Below are 21,897 nucleotides of genomic sequence, written 5' to 3' on the forward strand. Positions count from 1 at the left end.
TGTAGGGCACTGGCACCCACATTCAGTGACCCAGAAAAGGTGGCACTGCTGTGAATAGTTTAGTCGCAAAGTGAAGATTCACGGGTAAAAAGCCCCAAACTGTGAGATTGGTTATTTTTCAGCTTTCAGCAGCCCTGGGCAAGTTCCTTAGAGAAGTGTGGGTCTTTTTCTTGGTTCACTTGTCTATGTCCAGCTGCACAACGAGATGAGGCTGGTCATTGTCATTTTCTGAGCTGTGAACGGGCAGGAAGGTGAGAAAATGTCGGATTTTGACCATTTGTGCTGACCTTTGAATTTCAATGTACCTCTCTATAACATGACCCAGCTGTAATGTCAGTGGTCGCATTGATTTGACTTTTGGTTTGCTTGTAGGGCGCTGGCACCCACATTCAGTGACCCCAAAAATTTGGCACTGCTGTGAATAGTTTAGTCGCAAAGTGAAGATTCACGGGTAAAAAACCCCAAAGTGTGAGATTGGTTATTTTTCAGCTTTCAGCAGCCCTGGGCAAGTTCTTTAGAGAAAAGTGGCTCTTTTTCTTGGTGCACTTGTCTATGTCCAGCTGCACAACGAGATGAGGCTGGTCATTGTCATTTTCTGAGCTGTGAACGGGCAGGAAGGTGAGAAAATGTCGGATTTTGACCATTTGTGCTGCTGACCTTTGAATTTCAATGTACCTGTCTATAACATGACCCAGCTGTAATGTCAGTGGTCGCATTGATTTGATTTTCGGTTTGCTTGTAGGGCGCTGGCACCCACATTCAGTGACCCAAAAAATTTGGCACTGCTGTGAATAGTTTAGTCGCAAAGTGAAGATTCACGGGTAAAAAGCCCCAAAGTGTGAGATTGGTTATTTTTCAGCTTTCAGCAGCCCTGGGCAAGTTCTTTAGAGAAATGTGGCTCTTTTTCTTGGTGCACTTGTCTATGTCCAGCTGCACAACAAGATGAGGCTGGTTATTGTCATTTTCTGAGCTGTGAACGGGCAGGAAGGTGAGAAAATGTCGGATTTTGACCATTTGTGCTGACCTTTGAATTTCAATGTACCTCTCTATAACATGACCCAGCTGTAATATCAGTGGTCGCATTGATTTGATTTTTGGTTTGCTTGTAGGGCGCTGGCATCCACATTCAGTGACCCAGAAAATGTGGCACTGCTGTGAATAGTTTAGTCGCAAAGTGAAGATTCACGGGTAAAAAGCCCCAAACTGTGAGATTGGTTATTTTTCAGCTTTCAGCAGCCCTGGGCAAGTTCTTTAGAGAAATGTGGGTCTTTTTCTTTGTGCACTTGTCTATGTCCAGCTGCACAACGAGATGAGGCTGGTCATTGTCATTTTCTGAGCTGTGAACGGGCAGGAACGTGAGAAAATGTCGGATTTTGACCATTTGTGCTGACCTTTGAATTTCAATGTACCTCTCTATAACATGACCCAGCTGTAATGTCAGTGGTCGCATTGATTTGATTTTTGGTTTGCTTGTAGGGCACTGGCACCCACATTCAGTGACCCAGAAAAGGTGGCACTGCTGTGAATAGTTTAGTCGCAAAGTGAAGATTCACGGGTAAAAAGCCCCAAACTGTGAGATTGGTTATTTTTCAGCTTTCAGCAGCCCTGGGCAAGTTCCTTAGAGAAGTGTGGGTCTTTTTCTTGGTTCACTTGTCTATGTCCAGCTGCACAACGAGATGAGGCTGGTCATTGTCATTTTCTGAGCTGTGAACGGGCAGGAAGGTGAGAAAATGTCGGATTTTGACCATTTGTGCTGACCTTTGAATTTCAATGTACCTCTCTATAACATGACCCAGCTGTAATGTCAGTGGTCGCATTGATTTGACTTTTGGTTTGCTTGTAGGGCGCTGGCACCCACATTCAGTGACCCCAAAAATTTGGCACTGCTGTGAATAGTTTAGTCGCAAAGTGAAGATTCACGGGTAAAAAACCCCAAAGTGTGAGATTGGTTATTTTTCAGCTTTCAGCAGCCCTGGGCAAGTTCTTTAGAGAAAAGTGGCTCTTTTTCTTGGTGCACTTGTCTATGTCCAGCTGCACAACGAGATGAGGCTGGTCATTGTCATTTTCTGAGCTGTGAACAGGCAGGAAGGTGAGAAAATGTCGGATTTTGACCATTTGTGCTGCTGACCTTTGAATTTCAATGTACCTGTCTATAACATGACCCAGCTGTAATGTCAGTGGTCGCATTGATTTGATTTTCGGTTTGCTTGTAGGGCGCTGGCACCCACATTCAGTGACCCAAAAAATTTGGCACTGCTGTGAATAGTTTAGTCGCAAAGTGAAGATTCACGGGTAAAAAGCCCCAAAGTGTGAGATTGGTTATTTTTCAGCTTTCAGCAGCCCTGGGCAAGTTCTTTAGAGAAATGTGGCTCTTTTTCTTGGTGCACTTGTCTATGTCCAGCTGCACAACAAGATGAGGCTGGTTATTGTCATTTTCTGAGCTGTGAACGGGCAGGAAGGTGAGAAAATGTCGGATTTTGACCATTTGTGCTGACCTTTGAATTTCAATGTACCTCTCTATAACATGACCCAGCTGTAATATCAGTGGTCGCATTGATTTGATTTTTGGTTTGCTTGTAGGGCGCTGGCATCCACATTCAGTGACCCAGAAAATGTGGCACTGCTGTGAATAGTTTAGTCGCAAAGTGAAGATTCACGGGTAAAAAGCCCCAAACTGTGAGATTGGTTATTTTTCAGCTTTCAGCAGCCCTGGGCAAGTTCTTTAGAGAAATGTGGCTCTTTTTCTTTGTGCAATTGTCTATGTCAAGCAGAACAACGAGATGAGGCTGGTTATTGTCATTTTCTGAGCTGTGAACGGGCAGTAAGGTGAGAAAATGTCGGATTTTGACCATTTGTGCTGACCTTTGAATTTCAATGTACCTCTCTATAACATGACCCAGCTGTAATGTCAGTTGTCGCATTGATTTGATTTTTGGTTTGCTTGTAGGGCGCTGGCACCCACATTCAGTGACCCAAAAAATTTGGCACTGCTGTGAATAGTTTAGTCGCAAAGTGAAGATTCACGGGTAAAAAGCCCCAAAGTGTGAGATTGGTTATTTTTCAGCTTTCAGCAGCCCTGGGCAAGTTCTTTAGAGAAATGTGGGTCTTTTTCTTTGTGCACTTGTCTATGTCCAGCTGCACAACGAGATGAGGCTGGTCATTGTCATTTTCTGAGCTGTGAACGGGCAGGAACGTGAGAAAATGTCGGATTTTGACCATTTGTGCTGACCTTTGAATTTCAATGTACCTCTCTATAACATGACCCAGCTGTAATGTCAGTGGTCGCATTGATTTGATTTTTGGTTTGCTTGTAGGGCACTGGCACCCACATTCAGTGACCCAGAAAAGGTGGCACTGCTGTGAATAGTTTAGTCGCAAAGTGAAGATTCACGGGTAAAAAGCCCCAAACTGTGAGATTGGTTATTTTTCAGCTTTCAGCAGCCCTGGGCAAGTTCCTTAGAGAAGTGTGGGTCTTTTTCTTGGTTCACTTGTCTATGTCCAGCTGCACAACGAGATGAGGCTGGTCATTGTCATTTTCTGAGCTGTGAACGGGCAGGAAGGTGAGAAAATGTCGGATTTTGACCATTTGTGCTGACCTTTGAATTTCAATGTACCTCTCTATAACATGACCCAGCTGTAATGTCAGTGGTCGCATTGATTTGACTTTTGGTTTGCTTGTAGGGCGCTGGCACCCACATTCAGTGACCCCAAAAATTTGGCACTGCTGTGAATAGTTTAGTCGCAAAGTGAAGATTCACGGGTAAAAAACCCCAAAGTGTGAGATTGGTTATTTTTCAGCTTTCAGCAGCCCTGGGCAAGTTCTTTAGAGAAAAGTGGCTCTTTTTCTTGGTGCACTTGTCTATGTCCAGCTGCACAACGAGATGAGGCTGGTCATTGTCATTTTCTGAGCTGTGAACGGGCAGGAAGGTGAGAAAATGTCGGATTTTGACCATTTGTGCTGCTGACCTTTGAATTTCAATGTACCTGTCTATAACATGACCCAGCTGTAATGTCAGTGGTCGCATTGATTTGATTTTCGGTTTGCTTGTAGGGCGCTGGCACCCACATTCAGTGACCCAAAAAATTTGGCACTGCTGTGAATAGTTTAGTCGCAAAGTGAAGATTCACGGGTAAAAAGCCCCAAAGTGTGAGATTGGTTATTTTTCAGCTTTCAGCAGCCCTGGGCAAGTTCTTTAGAGAAATGTGGCTCTTTTTCTTGGTGCACTTGTCTATGTCCAGCTGCACAACAAGATGAGGCTGGTTATTGTCATTTTCTGAGCTGTGAACGGGCAGGAAGGTGAGAAAATGTCGGATTTTGACCATTTGTGCTGACCTTTGAATTTCAATGTACCTCTCTATAACATGACCCAGCTGTAATATCAGTGGTCGCATTGATTTGATTTTTGGTTTGCTTGTAGGGCGCTGGCATCCACATTCAGTGACCCAGAAAATGTGGCACTGCTGTGAATAGTTTAGTCGCAAAGTGAAAATTCACGGGTAAAAAGCCCCAAACTGTGAGATTGGTTATTTTTCAGCTTTCAGCAGCCCTGGGCAAGTTCTTTAGAGAAATGTGGCTCTTTTTCTTTGTGCAATTGTCTATGTCAAGCTGAACAACGAGATGAGGCTGGTTATTGTCATTTTCTGAGCTGTGAACGGGCAGTAAGGTGAGAAAATGTCGGATTTTGACCATTTGTGCTGACCTTTGAATTTCAATGTACCTCTCTATAACATGACCCAGCTGTAATGTCAGTTGTCGCATTGATTTGATTTTTGATTTGCTTGTAGGGCGCTGGCACCCACATTCAGTGACCCAAAAAATGTGGCACTGCTGTGAATAGTTTAGTCGCAAAGTGAAGATTCACGGGTAAAAAGCCCCAAAGTGTGAGATTGGTTATTTTTCAGCTTTCAGCAGCCCTGGGCAAGTTCTTTAGAGAAATGTGGCTCTTTTTCTTGGTGCACTTGTCTATGTCCAGCTGCACAACAAGATGAGGCTGGTCATTGTCATTTTCTGAGCTGTGAACGGGCAGGAAGGTGAGAAAATGTCGGATTTTGACCATTTGTGCTGACCTTTGAATTTCAATGTACCTCTCTATAACATGACCCAGCTGTAATGTCAGTTGTCGCATTGATTTGATTTTTGGTTTGCTTGTAGGGCGCTGGTATCCACATTCAGTGACCCAGAAAATGTGGCACTGCTGTGAATAGTTTAGTCGCAAAGTGAAGATTCACGGGTAAAAAGCCCCAAAGTGTGAGATTGGTTATTTTTTCAGCTTTCAGCAGCCCTGGGCAAGTTCTTTAGAGAAATGTGGCTCTTTTTCTTTGTGCACTTGTCTATGTCCAGCTGCACAACGAGATGAGGCTGGTCATTGTCATTTTCTGAGCTGTGAACGGGCAGGAAGGTGAGAAAATGTCGGATTTTGACCATTTGTGCTGACCTTTGAATTTCAATGTACCTCTCTATAACATGACCCAGCTGTAATGTCAGTGGTCGCATTGATTTGATTTTTGGTTTGCTTGTAGGGCGCTGGCACCCACATTCAGTGACCCCAAAAATGTGGCACTGCTGTGAATAGTTTAGTCGCAAAGACAAGATTCACGGGTAAAAAGCCCCAAAGTGTGAGATTGGTTATTTTTCAGCTTTCAGCAGCCCTGGGCAAGTTCTTTAGAGAAATGTGGGTCTTTTTCTTGGTTCAATTGTCTATGTCCAGCTGCACAGCGAGATGAGGCTGGTCATTGTCATTTTCTGAGCTGTGAACGGGCAGGAAGGTGAGAAAATGTCGGATTTTGACCATTTGTGCTGACCTTTGAATTTCAATGTACCTCTCTATAACATGACCCAGCTGTAATGTCAGTGGTTGCATTGATTTGATTTTTGGTTTGCTTGTAGGGCGCTGGCACCCACATTCAGTGACCCCAAAAATTTGGCACTGCTGTGAATAGTTTAGTCGCAAAGTGAAGATTCACGGGTAAATAGCCCCAAACTGTGAGATTGGTTATTTTTCAGCTTTCAGCAGCCCTGGGCAAGTTCTTTAGAGAAATGTGGCTCTTTTTCTTGGTGCACTTGTCTATGTCCAGCTGCACAACGAGATGAGTCTGGTCATTGTCATTTTCTGAGCTGTGAACGGTAAGGAAAGTGAGAAAATGTCGGATTTTGACCATTTGTGCTGACCTTTGAATTTCAATGTACCTCTCTATAACATGACCCAGCTGTAATGTCAGTGGTCGCATTGATTTGATTTTGGGTTTGCTTGTGAGGCGCTGGCACCCAAATTCAGTGACCCAGTAAATGTGGCACTGCTGTGAATAGTTTAGTCGCAAAGTGAAGATTCACGGGTAAAAAGCCCTAAAGTGTGAGATTGGTTATTTTTTCAGCTTTCAGCAGCCCTGGGCAAGTTCTTTAGAGAAATTGGCTCTTTTTCTTGGTGCACTTGTCTATGTCCAGCTGCACAACAAGATCAGGCTGGTCATTGTCATTTTCTGAGCTGTGAACGGGCAGGAAGGTGAGAAAATGTCGGATTTTGACCATTTGTGCTGACCTTTGAATTTCAATGTACCTCTCTATAACATGACCCAGCTGTAATGTCAGTGGTCGCATTGATTTGACTTTTGGTTTGCTTGTAGGGCGCTGGCACCCACATTCAGTGACCCCAAAAATTTGGCACTGCTGTGAATAGTTTAGTCGCAAAGTGAAGATTCACGGGTAAAAAGCCCCAAGGTGTGAGATTGGTTATTTTTCAGCTTTCAGCAGCCCTGGGCAAGTTCTTTAGAGAAAAGTGGCTCTTTTTCTTGGTGCACTTGTCTATGTCCAGCTGCACAACGAGATGAGGCTGGTCATTGTCATTTTCTGAGCTGTGAACGGGCAGGAAGGTGAGAAAATGTCGGATTTTGACCATTTGTGCTGACCTTTGAATTTCAATGTACCTCTCTATAACATGACCCAGCTGTTATGTCAGTGGTCGCATTGATTTGATTTTTGGTTTGCTTGTAGGGCGCTGGCACCCACATTCAGTGACCCCAAAATTTGGCACTGCTGTGAATAGTTTAGTCGCAAAGTGAAGATTCACGGGTAAAAAGCCCCAAAGTGTGAGATTGGTTATTTTTCAGCTTTCAGCAGCCCTGGGCAAGTTCTTTAGAGTAATGTGGCTCTTTTTCTTGGTGCACTTGTCTATGTCCAGCTGCACAACGAGATGAGTCTGGTCATTGTCATTTTCTGAGCTGTGAACGGGCAGGAAAGTGAGAAAATGTCGGATTTTGACCATTTGTGCTTACCTTTGAATTTCAATGTACCTCTCTATAACATGACCCAGCTGTAATGTCAGTGGTCGCATTGATTTGATTTTGGGTTTGCTTGTGAGGCGCTGGCACCCACATTCAGTGACCCAGTAAATGTGGCACTGCTGTGAATAGTTTAGTCGCAAAGTGAAGATTCACGGGTAAAAAGCCCCAAAGTGTGAGATTGGTTATTTTTTCAGCTTTCAGCAGCCCTGGGCAAGTTCTTTAGAGAAATTAGCTCTTTTTCTTGGTGCACTTGTCTATGTCCAGCTGCACAACAAGATCAGGCTGGTCATTGTCATTTTCTGAGCTGTGAACGGGCAGGAAGGTGAGAAAATGTCGGATTTTTACCATTTGTGCTGACCTTTGAATTTCAATGTACCTCTCTATAACATGACCCAGCTGTAATGTCAGTGGTCGCATTGATTTGACTTTTGGTTTGCTTGTAGGGCGCTGGCACCCACATTCAGTGACCCCAAAAATTTGGCACTGCTGTGAATAGTTTAGTCGCAAAGTGAAGATTCACGGGTAAAAAGCCCCAAGGTGTGAGATTGGTTATTTTTCAGCTTTCAGCAGCCCTGGGCAAGTTCTTTAGAGAAAAGTGGCTCTTTTTCTTGGTGCACTTGTCTATGTCCAGCTGCACAACGAGATGAGGCTGGTCATTGTCATTTTCTGAGCTGTGAACGGGCAGGAAGGTGAGAAATGTCGGATTTTGACCATTTGTGCTGACCTTTGAATTTCAATGTACCTCTCTATAACATGACCCAGCTGTAATCTCAGTTGTCGCATTGATTTGATTTTTGGTTTGCTTGTAGGGCGCTGGCACCCACATTCAGTGACCCAAAAAATTTGGCACTGCTGTAAATAGTTTAGTCGCAAAGTGAAGATTCACGGGTAAAAAGCCCCAAAGTGTGAGATTGGTTATTTTTCAGCTTTCAGCAGCCCTGGGCAAGTTCTTTAGAGAAATGTGGCTCTTTTTCTTGGTGCACTTGTCTATGTCCAGCTACACAAGATGAGGCTGGTTATTGTCATTTTCTGAGCTGTGAACGGGCAGGAAGGTGAGAAAATGTCGGATTTTGACCATTTGTGCTGACCTTTGAATTTCAATGTACCTCTCTATAACATGACCCAGCTGTAATGTCAGTGGTCGCATTGATTTGATTTTTGGTTTGCTTGTAGGGCGCTGGCATCCACATTCAGTGACCCAGAAAATGTGGCACTGCTGTGAGTAGTTTAGTCGCAAAGTGAAGATTCACGGGTAAAAAGCCCCAAAGTGTGAGATTGGTTATTTTTCAGCTTTCAGCAGCCCTGGGCAAGTTCTTTAGAGAAATGTGGCTCTTTTTCTTTGTGCAATTGTCTATGTCAAGCTGAACAACGAGATGAGGCTGGTCATTGTCATTTTCTGAGCTGTGAACGGGCAGTAAGGTGAGAAAATGTCGGATTTTGACCATTTGTGCTGACCTTTGAATTTCAATGTACCTCTCTATAACATGACCCAGCTGTAATGTCAGTTGTCGCATTGATTTGATTTTTGATTTGCTTGTAGGGCGCTGGCACCCACATTCAGTGACCCAAAAAATTTGGCACTGCTGTGAATAGTTTAGTCGCAAAGTGAAGATTCACGGGTAAAAAGCCCCAAACTGTGAGATTGGTTATTTTTCAGCTTTCAGCAGCCCTGGGCAAGTTCCTTAGAGAAATGTGGGTCTTTTTCTTGGTTCACTTGTCTATGTCCAGCTGCACAACGAGATGAGGCTGGTCATTGTCATTTTCTGAGCTATGAACGGGCAGGAAGGTGAGAAAATGTCGGATTTTGACCATTTGTGCTGACCTTTGAATTTCAATGTACCTGTCTATAACATGACCCAGCTGTAATGTCAGTGGTCGCATTGATTTGATTTTTGGTTTGCTTGTAGGGCGCTGGCATCCACATTCAGTGACCTAGAAAATGTGGCACTGCTGTGAATAGTTTAGTCGCAAAGTGAAGATTCACGGGTAAAAAGCCCCAAACTGTGAGATTGGTTATTTTTCAGCTTTCAGCAGCCCTGGGCAAGTTCTTTTGAGAAATGTGGCTCTTTTTCTTTGTGCAATTGTCTATGTCAAGCTGAACAACGAGATGAGGCTGGTTATTGTCATTTTCTGAGCTGTGAACGGGCAGTAAGGTGAGAAAATGTCGGATTTTGACCATTTGTGCTGACCTTTGAATTTCAATGTACCTCTCTATAACATGACCCAGCTGTAATTTCAGTTGTCGCATTGATTTGATTTTTGATTTGCTTGTAGGGCGCTGGCACCCACATTCAGTGAACCAAAAAATTTGGCACTGCTGTGAATAGTTTAGTCGCAAAGTGAAGATTCACGGGTAAAAAGCCCCAAACTGTGAGATTGGTTATTTTTCAGCTTTCAGCAGCCCTGGGCAAGTTCTTTAGAGAAATGTGGCTCTTTTTCTTGGTGCACTTGTCTATGTCCAGCTGCACAACAAGATGAGGCTGGTCATTGTCATTTTCTGAGCTGTGAACGGGCAGGAAAGTGAGAAAATGTCGGATTTTGACCATTTGTGCTGACCTTTGAATTTCAATGTACCTCTCTATAACATGACCCAGCTGTAATATCAGTGGTCGCATTGATTTGATTTTAAGTTTGCTTGTAGGGCGCTGGCATCCACATTCAGTGACCCAGAAAATGTGGCACTGCTGTGAATAGTTTAGTCGCAAAGTGAAGATTCACGGGTAAAAAGCCCCAAACTGTGAGATTGGTTATTTTTCAGCTTTCAGCAGCCCTGGGCAAGTTCTTTAGAGAAATGTGGCTCTTTTTCTTGGTTCACTTGTCTATGTCCAGCTGCACAACGAGATGAGGCTGGTCATTGTCATTTTCTGAGCTGTGAACGGGCAGGAAGGTGAGAAAATGTCGGATTTTGACCATTTGTGCTGACCTTTGAATTTCAATGTACCTCTCTATAACATGACCCTGCTGTAATGTCAGTGGTCACATTGATTTGATTTTTGGTTTGCTTGTAGGGCGCTGGCACCCACATTCAGTGACCCAAAAAATTTGGCACTGCTGTGAATAGTTTAGTCGCAAAGTGAAGATTCACGGGTAAAAAGCCCCAAAGTGTGAGATTGGTTATTTTTCAGCTTTCAGCAGCCCTGGGCAAGTTCTTTAGAGAAATGTGGCTCTTTTTCTTTGTGCACTTGTCTATGTCCAGCTGCACAACGAGATGAGGCTGGTCATTGTCATTTTCTGAGCTGTGAACGGGCAGGAAGGTGAGAAAATGTCGGATTTTGACCATTTGTGCCGACCTTTGAATTTCAATGTACCTCTCTATAACATGACCCTGCTGTAATGTCAGTGGTCGCATTGATTTGATTTTTGGTTTGCTTGTAGGGCGCTGGCACCCACATTCAGTGACCCAAAAAATTTGGCACTGCTGTGAATAGTTTAGTCGCAAAGTGAAGATTCACGGGTAAAAAGCCCCAAAGTGTGAGATTGGTTATTTTTCAGCTTTCAGCAGCCCTGGGCAAGTTCTTTAGAGAAATGTGGCTCTTTTTTTTGGTGCACTTGTCTATGTCCAGCTGCACAACGAGATGAGGCTGGTCATTGTCATTTTCTGAGCTGTGAACGGGCAGGAAGGTGAGAAAATGTCGGATTTTGACCATTTGTGCTGACGTTTGAATTTCAATGTACCTCTCTATAACATGACCCAGCTGTAATGTCAGTTGTCGTATTGATTTGATTTTAAGTTTGCTTGTAGGGCGCTGGCATCCACATTCAGTGACCCAGAAAATGTGGCACTGCTGTGAATAGTTTAGTCGCAAAGTGAAGATTCACGGGTAAAAAGCCCCAAACTGTGAGATTGGTTATTTTTCAGCTTTCAGCAGCCCTGGGCAAGTTCTTTAGAGAAATGTGGGTCTTTTTCTTGGTTCACTTGTCTATGTCCAGCTGCACAACGAGATGAGGCTGGTTATTGTCATTTTCTGAGCTGTGAACGGGCAGGAAGGTGAGAAAATGTCGGATTTTGACCATTTGTGCTGACCTTTGAATTTCAATGTACCTCTCTATAACATGACCCAGCTGTAATGTCAGTGGTCGCATTGATTTGATTTTTGGTTTGCTTGTAGGGCGCTGGCACCCACATTCAGTGACCCAAAAAATTTGGCACTGCTGTGAATAGTTTAGTCGCAAAGTGAAGATTCACGGGTAAAAAGCCCCAAACTGTGAGATTGGTTATTTTTCAGCTTTCAGCAGCCCTGGGCAAGTTCTTTAGAGAAATGTGGCTCTTTTTCTTGGTGCACTTGTCTATGTCCAGCTGCACAACGAGATGAGGCTGGTCATTGTCATTTTTTGAGCTGTGAACGGGCAGGAAGGTGAGAAAATGTCGGATTTTGACCATTTGTGCTGACGTTTGAATTTCAATGTACCTCTCTATAACATGACCCAGCTGTAATGTCAGTTGTCGCATTGATTTGATTTTTGGTTTGCTTGTAGGGCGCTGGCACCCACATTCAGTGACCCAAAAAATTTGGCACTGCTGTGAATAGTTTAGTCGCAAAGTGAAGATTCACGGGTAAAAAGCCCCAAACTGTGAGATTGGTTATTTTTCAGCTTTCAGCAGCCCTGGGCAAGTTCTTTAGAGAAATGTGGCTCTTTTTCTTGGTGCACTTGTCTATGTCCAGCTGCACAACAAGATGAGGCTGGTCATTGTCATTTTCTGAGCTGTGAACGGGCAGGAAGGTGAGAAAATGTCGGATTTTGACCATTTGTGCTGACGTTTGAATTTCAATGTACCTCTCTATAACATGACCCAGCTGTAATGTCAGTTGTCGCATCGATTTGATTTTAAGTTTGCTTGTAGGGCGCTGGCATCCACATTCAGTGACCCAGAAAATGTGGCACTCCTGTGAATAGTTTAGTCGCAAAGTGAAGATTCACGGGTAAAAAGCCCCAAACTGTGAGATTGGTTATTTTTCAGCTTTCAGCAGCCCTGGGCAAGTTCTTTAGAGAAATGTGGGTCTTTTTCTTGGTTCACTTGTCTATGTCCAGCTGCACAACGAGATGAGGCTGGTTATTGTCATTTTCTGAGCTGTGAACGGGCAGGAAGGTGAGAAAATGTCGGATTTTGACCATTTGTGCTGACCTTTGAATTTCAATGTACCTCTCTATAACATGACCCTGCTGTAATGTCAGTGGTCGCATTGATTTGATTTTTGGTTTGCTTGTAGGGCGCTGGCACCCACATTCAGTGACCCAAAAAATTTGGCACTGCTGTGAATAGTTTAGTCGCAAAGTGAAGATTCACGGGTAAAAAGCCCCAAACTGTGAGATTGGTTATTTTTCAGCTTTCAGCAGCCCTGGGCAAGTTCTTTAGAGAAATGTGGCTCTTTTTCTTGGTTCACTTGTCTATGTCCAGCTGCATAACGAGATGAGGCTGGTTATTGTCATTTTCTGAGCTGTGAACGGGCAGGAAGGTGAGAAAATGTCGGATTTTGACCATTTGTGCTGACCTTTGAATTTCAATGTACCTCTCTATAACATGACCCTGCTGTAATGTCAGTGGTCGCATTGATTTGATTTTTGGTTTGCTTGTAGGGCGCTGGCACCCACATTCATTGACCCAAAAAATTTGGCACTGCTGTGAATAGTTTAGTCGCAAAGTGAAGATTCACGGGTAAAAAGCCCCAAACTGTGAGATTGGTTATTTTTCAGCTTTCAGCAGCCCTGGGCAAGTTCTTTAGAGAAATGTGGCTCTTTTTCTTGGTGCACTTGTCTATGTCCAGCTGCACAACGAGATGAGGCTGGTCATTGTCATTTTCTGAGCTGTGAACGGGCAGGAAGGTGAGAAAATGTCGGATTTTGACCATTTGTGCTGACCTTTGAATTTCAATGTACCTCTCTATAACATGACCCAGCTGTAATGTCAGTTGTCGCATTGATTTGATTTTTGGTTTGCTTGTAGGGCGCTGGTATCCACATTCAGTGACCCAGAAAATGTGGCACTGCTGTGAATAGTTTAGTCGCAAAGTGAAGATTCACGGGTAAAAAGCCCCAAAGTGTGAGATTGGTTATTTTTTCAGCTTTCAGCAGCCCTGGGCAAGTTCTTTAGAGAAATGTGGCTCTTTTTCTTGGTGCACTTGTCTATGTCCAGCTGCACAACGAGATGAGGCTGGTCATTGTCATTTTCTGAGCTGTGAACGGGCAGGAAGGTGAGAAAATGTCGGATTTTGACCATTTGTGCTGACCTTTGAATTTCAATGTACCTCTCTATAACATGACCCAGCTGTAATGTCAGTGGTCGCATTGATTTGATTTTTGGTTTGCTTGTAGGGCGCTGGCATCCACATTCAGTGACCCAGAAAATGTGGCACTGCTGTGAATAGTTTAGTCGCAAAGTGAAGATTCACGGGTAAAAAGCCCCAAACTGTGAGATTGGTTATTTTTCAGCTTTCAGCAGCCCTGGGCAAGTTCTTTAGAGAAATGTGGCTCTTTTTCTTTGTGCAATTGTCTATGTCAAGCAGAACAACGAGATGAGGCTGGTTATTGTCATTTTCTGAGCTGTGAACGGGCAGTAAGGTGAGAAAATGTCGGATTTTGACCATTTGTGCTGACCTTTGAATTTCAATGTACCTCTCTATAACATGACCCAGCTGTAATGTCAGTTGTCGCATTGATTTGATTTTTGGTTTGCTTGTAGGGCGCTGGCACCCACATTCAGTGACCCAAAAAATTTGGCACTGCTGTGAATAGTTTAGTCGCAAAGTGAAGATTCACGGGTAAAAAGCCCCAAAGTGTGAGATTGGTTATTTTTCAGCTTTCAGCAGCCCTGGGCAAGTTCTTTAGAGAAATGTGGCTCTTTTTCTTTGTGCACTTGTCTATGTCCAGCTGCACAACGAGATGAGGCTGGTCATTGTCATTTTCTGAGCTGTGAACGGGCAGGAAGGTGAGAAAATGTCGGATTTTGACCATTTGTGCTGACCTTTGAATTTCAATGTACCTCTCTATAACATGACCCAGCTGTAATGTCAGTGGTCGCATTGATTTGATTTTTGGTTTGCTTGTAGGGCACTGGCACCCACATTCAGTGACCCAGAAAAGGTGGCACTGCTGTGAATAGTTTAGTCGCAAAGTGAAGATTCACGGGTAAAAAGCCCCAAACTGTGAGATTGGTTATTTTTCAGCTTTCAGCAGCCCTGGGCAAGTTCCTTAGAGAAGTGTGGGTCTTTTTCTTGGTTCACTTGTCTATGTCCAGCTGCACAACGAGATGAGGCTGGTCATTGTCATTTTCTGAGCTGTGAACGGGCAGGAAGGTGAGAAAATGTCGGATTTTGACCATTTGTGCTGACCTTTGAATTTCAATGTACCTCTCTATAACATGACCCAGCTGTAATGTCAGTGGTCGCATTGATTTGACTTTTGGTTTGCTTGTAGGGCGCTGGCACCCACATTCAGTGACCCCAAAAATTTGGCACTGCTGTGAATAGTTTAGTCGCAAAGTGAAGATTCACGGGTAAAAAACCCCAAAGTGTGAGATTGGTTATTTTTCAGCTTTCAGCAGCCCTGGGCAAGTTCTTTAGAGAAAAGTGGCTCTTTTTCTTGGTGCACTTGTCTATGTCCAGCTGCACAACGAGATGAGGCTGGTCATTGTCATTTTCTGAGCTGTGAACGGGCAGGAAGGTGAGAAAATGTCGGATTTTGACCATTTGTGCTGCTGACCTTTGAATTTCAATGTACCTGTCTATAACATGACCCAGCTGTAATGTCAGTGGTCGCATTGATTTGATTTTCGGTTTGCTTGTAGGGCGCTGGCACCCACATTCAGTGACCCAAAAAATTTGGCACTGCTGTGAATAGTTTAGTCGCAAAGTGAAGATTCACGGGTAAAAAGCCCCAAAGTGTGAGATTGGTTATTTTTCAGCTTTCAGCAGCCCTGGGCAAGTTCTTTAGAGAAATGTGGCTCTTTTTCTTGGTGCACTTGTCTATGTCCAGCTGCACAACAAGATGAGGCTGGTTATTGTCATTTTCTGAGCTGTGAACGGGCAGGAAGGTGAGAAAATGTCGGATTTTGACCATTTGTGCTGACCTTTGAATTTCAATGTACCTCTCTATAACATGACCCAGCTGTAATGTCAGTGGTCGCATTGATTTGATTTTTGGTTTGCTTGTAGGGCGCTGGCATCCACATTCAGTGACCCAGAAAATGTGGCACTGCTGTGAATAGTTTAGTCGCAAAGTGAAAATTCACGGGTAAAAAGCCCCAAACTGTGAGATTGGTTATTTTTCAGCTTTCAGCAGCCCTGGGCAAGTTCTTTAGAGAAATGTGGCTCTTTTTCTTTGTGCAATTGTCTATGTCAAGCTGAACAACGAGATGAGGCTGGTTATTGTCATTTTCTGAGCTGTGAACGGGCAGTAAGGTGAGAAAATGTCGGATTTTGACCATTTGTGCTGACCTTTGAATTTCAATGTACCTCTCTATAACATGACCCAGCTGTAATGTCAGTTGTCGCATTGATTTGATTTTTGATTTGCTTGTAGGGCGCTGGCACCCACATTCAGTGACCCAAAAAATTTGGCACTGCTGTGAATAGTTTAGTCGCAAAGTGAAGATTCACGGGTAAAAAGCCCCAAAGTGTGAGATTGGTTATTTTTCAGCTTTCAGCAGCCCTGGGCAAGTTCTTTAGAGAAATGTGGCTCTTTTTCTTGGTGCACTTGTCTATGTCCAGCTGCACAACAAGATGAGGCTGGTCATTGTCATTTTCTGAGCTGTGAACGGGCAGGAAGGTGAGAAAATGTCGGATTTTGACCATTTGTGCTGACCTTTGAATTTCAATGTACCTCTCTATAACATGACCCAGCTGTAATGTCAGTTGTCGCATTGATTTGATTTTTGGTTTGCTTGTAGGGCGCTGGTATCCACATTCAGTGACCCAGAAAATGTGGCACTGCTGTGAATAGTTTAGTCGCAAAGTGAAGATTCACGGGTAAAAAGCCCCAAAGTGTGAGATTGGTTATTTTTTCAGCTTTCAGCAGCCCTGGGCAAGTTCTTTAGAGAAATGTGGCTCTTTTTCTTTGTGCACTTGTCTATGTCCAGCTGCACAACGAGATGAGGCTGGTCATTGTCATTTTCTGAGCTGTGAACGGGCAGGAAGGTGAGAAAATGTCGGATTTTGACCATTTGTGCTGACCTTTGAATTTCAATGTACCTCTCTATAACATGACCCAGCTGTAATGTCAGTGGTCGCATTGATTTGATTTTTGGTTTGCTTGTAGGGCGCTGGCACCCACATTCAGTGACCCAGAAAATGTGGCACTGCTGTGAATAGTTTAGTCGCAAAGACAAGATTCACGGGTAAAAAGCCCCAAAGTGTGAGATTGGTTATTTTTCAGCTTTCAGCAGCCCTGGGCAAGTTCTTTAGAGAAATGTGGGTCTTTTTCTTGGTTCAATTGTCTATGTCCAGCTGCACAGCGAGATGAGGCTGGTCATTGTCATTTTCTGAGCTGTGAACGGGCAGGAAGGTGAGAAAATGTCGGATTTTGACCATTTGTGCTGACCTTTGAATTTCAATGTACCTCTCTATAACATGACCCAGCTGTAATGTCAGTGGTCGCATTGATTTGATTTTTGGTTTGCTTGTAGGGCGCTGGCACCCACATTCAGTGACCCCAAAAATTTGGCACTGCTGTGAATAGTTTAGTCGCAAAGTGAAGATTCACGGGTAAAAAACCCCAAAGTGTGAGATTGGTTATTTTTCAGCTTTCAGCAGCCCTGGGCAAGTTCTTTAGAGAAAAGTGGCTCTTTTTCTTGGTGCACTTGTCTATGTCCAGCTGCACAACGAGATGAGGCTGGTCATTGTCATTTTCTGAGCTGTGAACGGGCAGGAAGGTGAGAAAATGTCGGATTTTGACCATTTGTGCTGCTGACCTTTGAATTTCAATGTACCTGTCTATAACATGACCCAGCTGTAATGTCAGTGGTCGCATTGATTTGATTTTCGGTTTGCTTGTAGGGCGCTGGCACCCACATTCAGTGACCCAAAAAATTTGGCACTGCTGTGAATAGTTTAGTCGCAAAGTGAAGATTCACGGGTAAAAAGCCCCAAAGTGTGAGATTGGTTATTTTTCAGCTTTCAGCAGCCCTGGGCAAGTTCTTTAGAGAAATGTGGCTCTTTTTCTTGGTGCACTTGTCTATGTCCAGCTGCACAACAAGATGAGGCTGGTTATTGTCATTTTCTGAGCTGTGAACGGGCAGGAAGGTGAGAAAATGTCGGATTTTGACCATTTGTGCTGACCTTTGAATTTCAATGTACCTCTCTATAACATGACCCAGCTGTAATGTCAGTGGTCGCATTGATTTGATTTTTGGTTTGCTTGTAGGGCGCTGGCATCCACATTCAGTGACCCAGAAAATGTGGCACTGCTGTGAATAGTTTAGTCGCAAAGTGAAAATTCACGGGTAAAAAGCCCCAAACTGTGAGATTGGTTATTTTTCAGCTTTCAGCAGCCCTGGGCAAGTTCTTTAGAGAAATGTGGCTCTTTTTCTTTGTGCAATTGTCTATGTCAAGCTGAACAACGAGATGAGGCTGGTTATTGTCATTTTCTGAGCTGTGAACGGGCAGTAAGGTGAGAAAATGTCGGATTTTGACCATTTGTGCTGACCTTTGAATTTCAATGTACCTCTCTATAACATGACCCAGCTGTAATGTCAGTTGTCGCATTGATTTGATTTTTGATTTGCTTGTAGGGCGCTGGCACCCACATTCAGTGACCCAAAAAATTTGGCACTGCTGTGAATAGTTTAGTCGCAAAGTGAAGATTCACGGGTAAAAAGCCCCAAAGTGTGAGATTGGTTATTTTTCAGCTTTCAGCAGCCCTGGGCAAGTTCTTTAGAGAAATGTGGCTCTTTTTCTTGGTGCACTTGTCTATGTCCAGCTGCACAACAAGATGAGGCTGGTCATTGTCATTTTCTGAGCTGTGAACGGGCAGGAAGGTGAGAAAATGTCGGATTTTGACCATTTGTGCTGACCTTTGAATTTCAATGTACCTCTCTATAACATGACCCAGCTGTAATGTCAGTTGTCGCATTGATTTGATTTTTGGTTTGCTTGTAGGGCGCTGGCATCCACATTCAGTGACCCAAAAAATTTGGCACTGCTGTGAATAGTTTAGTCGCAAAGTGAAGATTCACGGGTAAAAAGCCCCAAAGTGTGAGATTGGTTATTTTTTCAGCTTTCAGCAGCCCTGGGCAAGTTCTTTAGAGAAATGTGGCTCTTTTTCTTTGTGCACTTGTCTATGTCCAGCTGCACAACGAGATGAGGCTGGTCATTGTCATTTTCTGAGCTGTGAACGGGCAGGAAGGTGAGAAAATGTCGGATTTTGACCATTTGTGCTGACCTTTGAATTTCAATGTACCTCTCTATAACATGACCCAGCTGTAATGTCAGTGGTCGCATTGATTTGAATTTTGGTTTGCTTGTAGGGCGCTGGCACCCACATTCAGTGACCCAGAAAATGTGGCACTGCTGTGAATAGTTTAGTCGCAAAGACAAGATTCACGGGTAAAAAGCCCCAAAGTGTGAGATTGGTTATTTTTCAGCTTTCAGCAGCCCTGGGCAAGTTCTTTAGAGAAATGTGGGTCTTTTTCTTGGTTCAATTGTCTATGTCCAGCTGCACAGCGAGATGAGGCTGGTCATTGTCATTTTCTGAGCTGTGAACGGGCAGGAAGGTGAGAAAATGTCGGATTTTGACCATTTGTGCTGACCTTTGAATTTCAATGTACCTCTCTATAACATGACCCAGCTGTAATGTCAGTGGTCGCATTGATTTGATTTTTGGTTTGCTTGTAGGGCGCTGGCACCCACATTCAGTGACCCCAAAAATTTGGCACTGCTGTGAATAGTTTAGTCGCAAAGTGAAGATTCACGGGTAAATAGCCCCAAACTGTGAGATTGGTTATTTTTCAGCTTTCAGCAGCCCTGGGCAAGTTCTTTAGAGAAATGTGGCTCTTTTTCTTGGTGCACTTGTCTATGTCCAGCTGCACAACGAGATGAGTCTGGTCATTGTCATTTTCTGAGCTGTGAACGGTAAGGAAAGTGAGAAAATGTCGGATTTTGACCATTTGTGCTGACCTTTGAATTTCAATGTACCTCTCTATAACATGACCCAGCTGTAATGTCAGTGGTCGCATTGATTTGATTTTGGGTTTGCTTGTGAGGCGCTGGCACCCAAATTCAGTGACCCAGTAAATGTGGCACTGCTGTGAATAGTTTAGTCGCAAAGTGAAGATTCACGGGTAAAAAGCCCTAAAGTGTGAGATTGGTTATTTTTTCAGCTTTCAGCAGCCCTGGGCAAGTTCTTTAGAGAAATTGGCTCTTTTTCTTGGTGCACTTGTCTATGTCCAGCTGCACAACAAGATCAGGCTGGTCATTGTCATTTTCTGAGCTGTGAACGGGCAGGAAGGTGAGAAAATGTCGGATTTTGACCATTTGTGCTGACCTTTGAATTTCAATGTACCTCTCTATAACATGACCCAGCTGTAATGTCAGTGGTCGCATTGATTTGACTTTTGGTTTGCTTGTAGGGCGCTGGCACCCACATTCAGTGACCCCAAAAATTTGGCACTGCTGTGAATAGTTTAGTCGCAAAGTGAAGATTCACGGGTAAAAAGCCCCAAGGTGTGAGATTGGTTATTTTTCAGCTTTCAGCAGCCCTGGGCAAGTTCTTTAGAGAAAAGTGGCTCTTTTTCTTGGTGCACTTGTCTATGTCCAGCTGCACAACGAGATGAGGCTGGTCATTGTCATTTTCTGAGCTGTGAACGGGCAGGAAGGTGAGAAAATGTCGGATTTTGACCATTTGTGCTGACCTTTGAATTTCAATGTACCTCTCTATAACATGACCCAGCTGTAATGTCAGTGGTAGCATTGATTTGATTTTTGGTTTGCTTGTAGGGCGCTGGCACCCACATTCAGTGACCCCAAAATTTGGCACTGCTGTGAATAGTTTAGTCGCAAAGTGAAGATTCACGGGTAAAAAGCCCCAAAGTGTGAGATTGGTTATTTTTCAGCTTTCAGCAGCCCTGGGCAAGTTCTTTAGAGAAATGTGGCTCTTTTTCTTGGTGCACTTGTCTATGTCCAGCTGCACAACGAGATGAGTCTGATCATTGTCATTTTCTGAGATGTGAACGGGCAGGAAAGTGAGAAAATGTCGGATTTTGACCATTTGTGCTGACCTTTGAATTTCAATGTACCTCTCTATAACATGACCCAGCTGTAATGTCAGTGGTCGCATTGATTTGATTTTGGGTTTGCTTGTGAGGCGCTGGCACCCACATTCAGTGACCCAGTAAATGTGGCACTGCTGTGAATAGTTTAGTCGCAAAGTGAAGATTCACGGGTAAAAAGCCCCAAAGTGTGAGATTGGTTATTTTTTCAGCTTTCAGCAGCCCTGGGCGAGTTCTTTAGAGAAATTGGCTCTTTTTCTTGGTGCACTTGTCTATGTCCAGCTGCACAACAAGATCAGGCTGGTCATTGTCATTTTCTGAGCTGTGAACGGGCAGGAAGGTGAGAAAATGTCGGATTTTTACCATTTGTGCTGACCTTTGAATTTCAATGTACCTCTCTATAACATGACCCAGCTGTAATGTCAGTGGTCGCATTGATTTGACTTTTGGTTTGCTTGTAGGGCGCTGGCACCCACATTCAGTGACCCCAAAAATTTGGCACTGCTGTGAATAGTTTAGTCGCAAAGTGAAGATTCACGGGTAAAAAGCCCCAAGGTGTGAGATTGGTTATTTTTCAGCTTTCAGCAGCCCTGGGCAAGTTCTTTAGAGAAAAGTAGCTCTTTTTCTTGGTGCACTTGTCTATGTCCAGCTGCACAACGAGATGAGGCTGGTCATTGTCATTTTCTGAGCTGTGAACGGGCAGGAAGGTGAGAAATGTCGGATTTTGACCATTTGTGCTGACCTTTGAATTTCAATGTACCTCTCTATAACATGACCCAGCTGTAATCTCAGTTGTCGCATTGATTTGATTTTTGGTTTGCTTGTAGGGCGCTGGCACCCACATTCAGTGACCCAAAAAATTTGGCACTGCTGTAAATAGTTTAGTCGCAAAGTGAAGATTCACGGGTAAAAAGCCCCAAAGTGTGAGATTGGTTATTTTTCAGCTTTCAGCAGCCCTGGGCAAGTTCTTTAGAGAAATGTGGCTCTTTTTCTTGGTGCACTTGTCTATGTCCAGCTACACAACAAGATGAGGCTGGTTATTGTCATTTTCTGAGCTGTGAACGGGCAGGAAGGTGAGAAAATGTCGGATTTTGACCATTTGTGCTGACCTTTGAATTTCAATGTACCTCTCTATAACATGACCCAGCTGTAATGTCAGTGGTCGCATTGATTTGATTTTTGGTTTGCTTGTAGGGCGCTGGCATCCACATTCAGTGACCCAGAAAATGTGGCACTGCTGTGATTAGTTTAGTCGCAAAGTGAAGATTCACGGGTAAAAAGCCCCAAAGTGTGAGATTGGTTATTTTTCAGCTTTCAGCAGGCCTGGGCAAGTTCTTTAGAGAAATGTGGCTCTTTTTCTTTGTGCAATTGTCTATGTCAAGCTGAACAACGAGATGAGGCTGGTCATTGTCATTTTCTGA

At 43.8% G+C, this 21,897-nt stretch overlaps 1 long non-coding RNA gene across 1 annotated transcript in view; it reads left to right on the plus strand.

Moving 5' to 3' along the window:
• LOC135811539 (uncharacterized) overlaps nt 1-9,067 on the plus strand; it is a 94,245-nt gene extending 85,178 nt beyond the window's left edge. Inside the window, exon 3 of the long non-coding RNA XR_010552628.1 lies at nt 9,007-9,067. This is a non-coding gene — a long non-coding RNA (uncharacterized LOC135811539). The remainder of the gene's footprint in view (nt 1-9,006) is intronic.
• Nucleotides 9,068-21,897: the final 12,830 nt, after the last annotated feature.

The sequence above is a fragment of the Sycon ciliatum genome, chromosome 3 (genome assembly GCF_964019385.1).
Source record: "Sycon ciliatum chromosome 3, ocSycCili1.1, whole genome shotgun sequence".
NCBI lineage: Eukaryota > Metazoa > Porifera > Calcarea > Leucosolenida > Sycettidae > Sycon > Sycon ciliatum.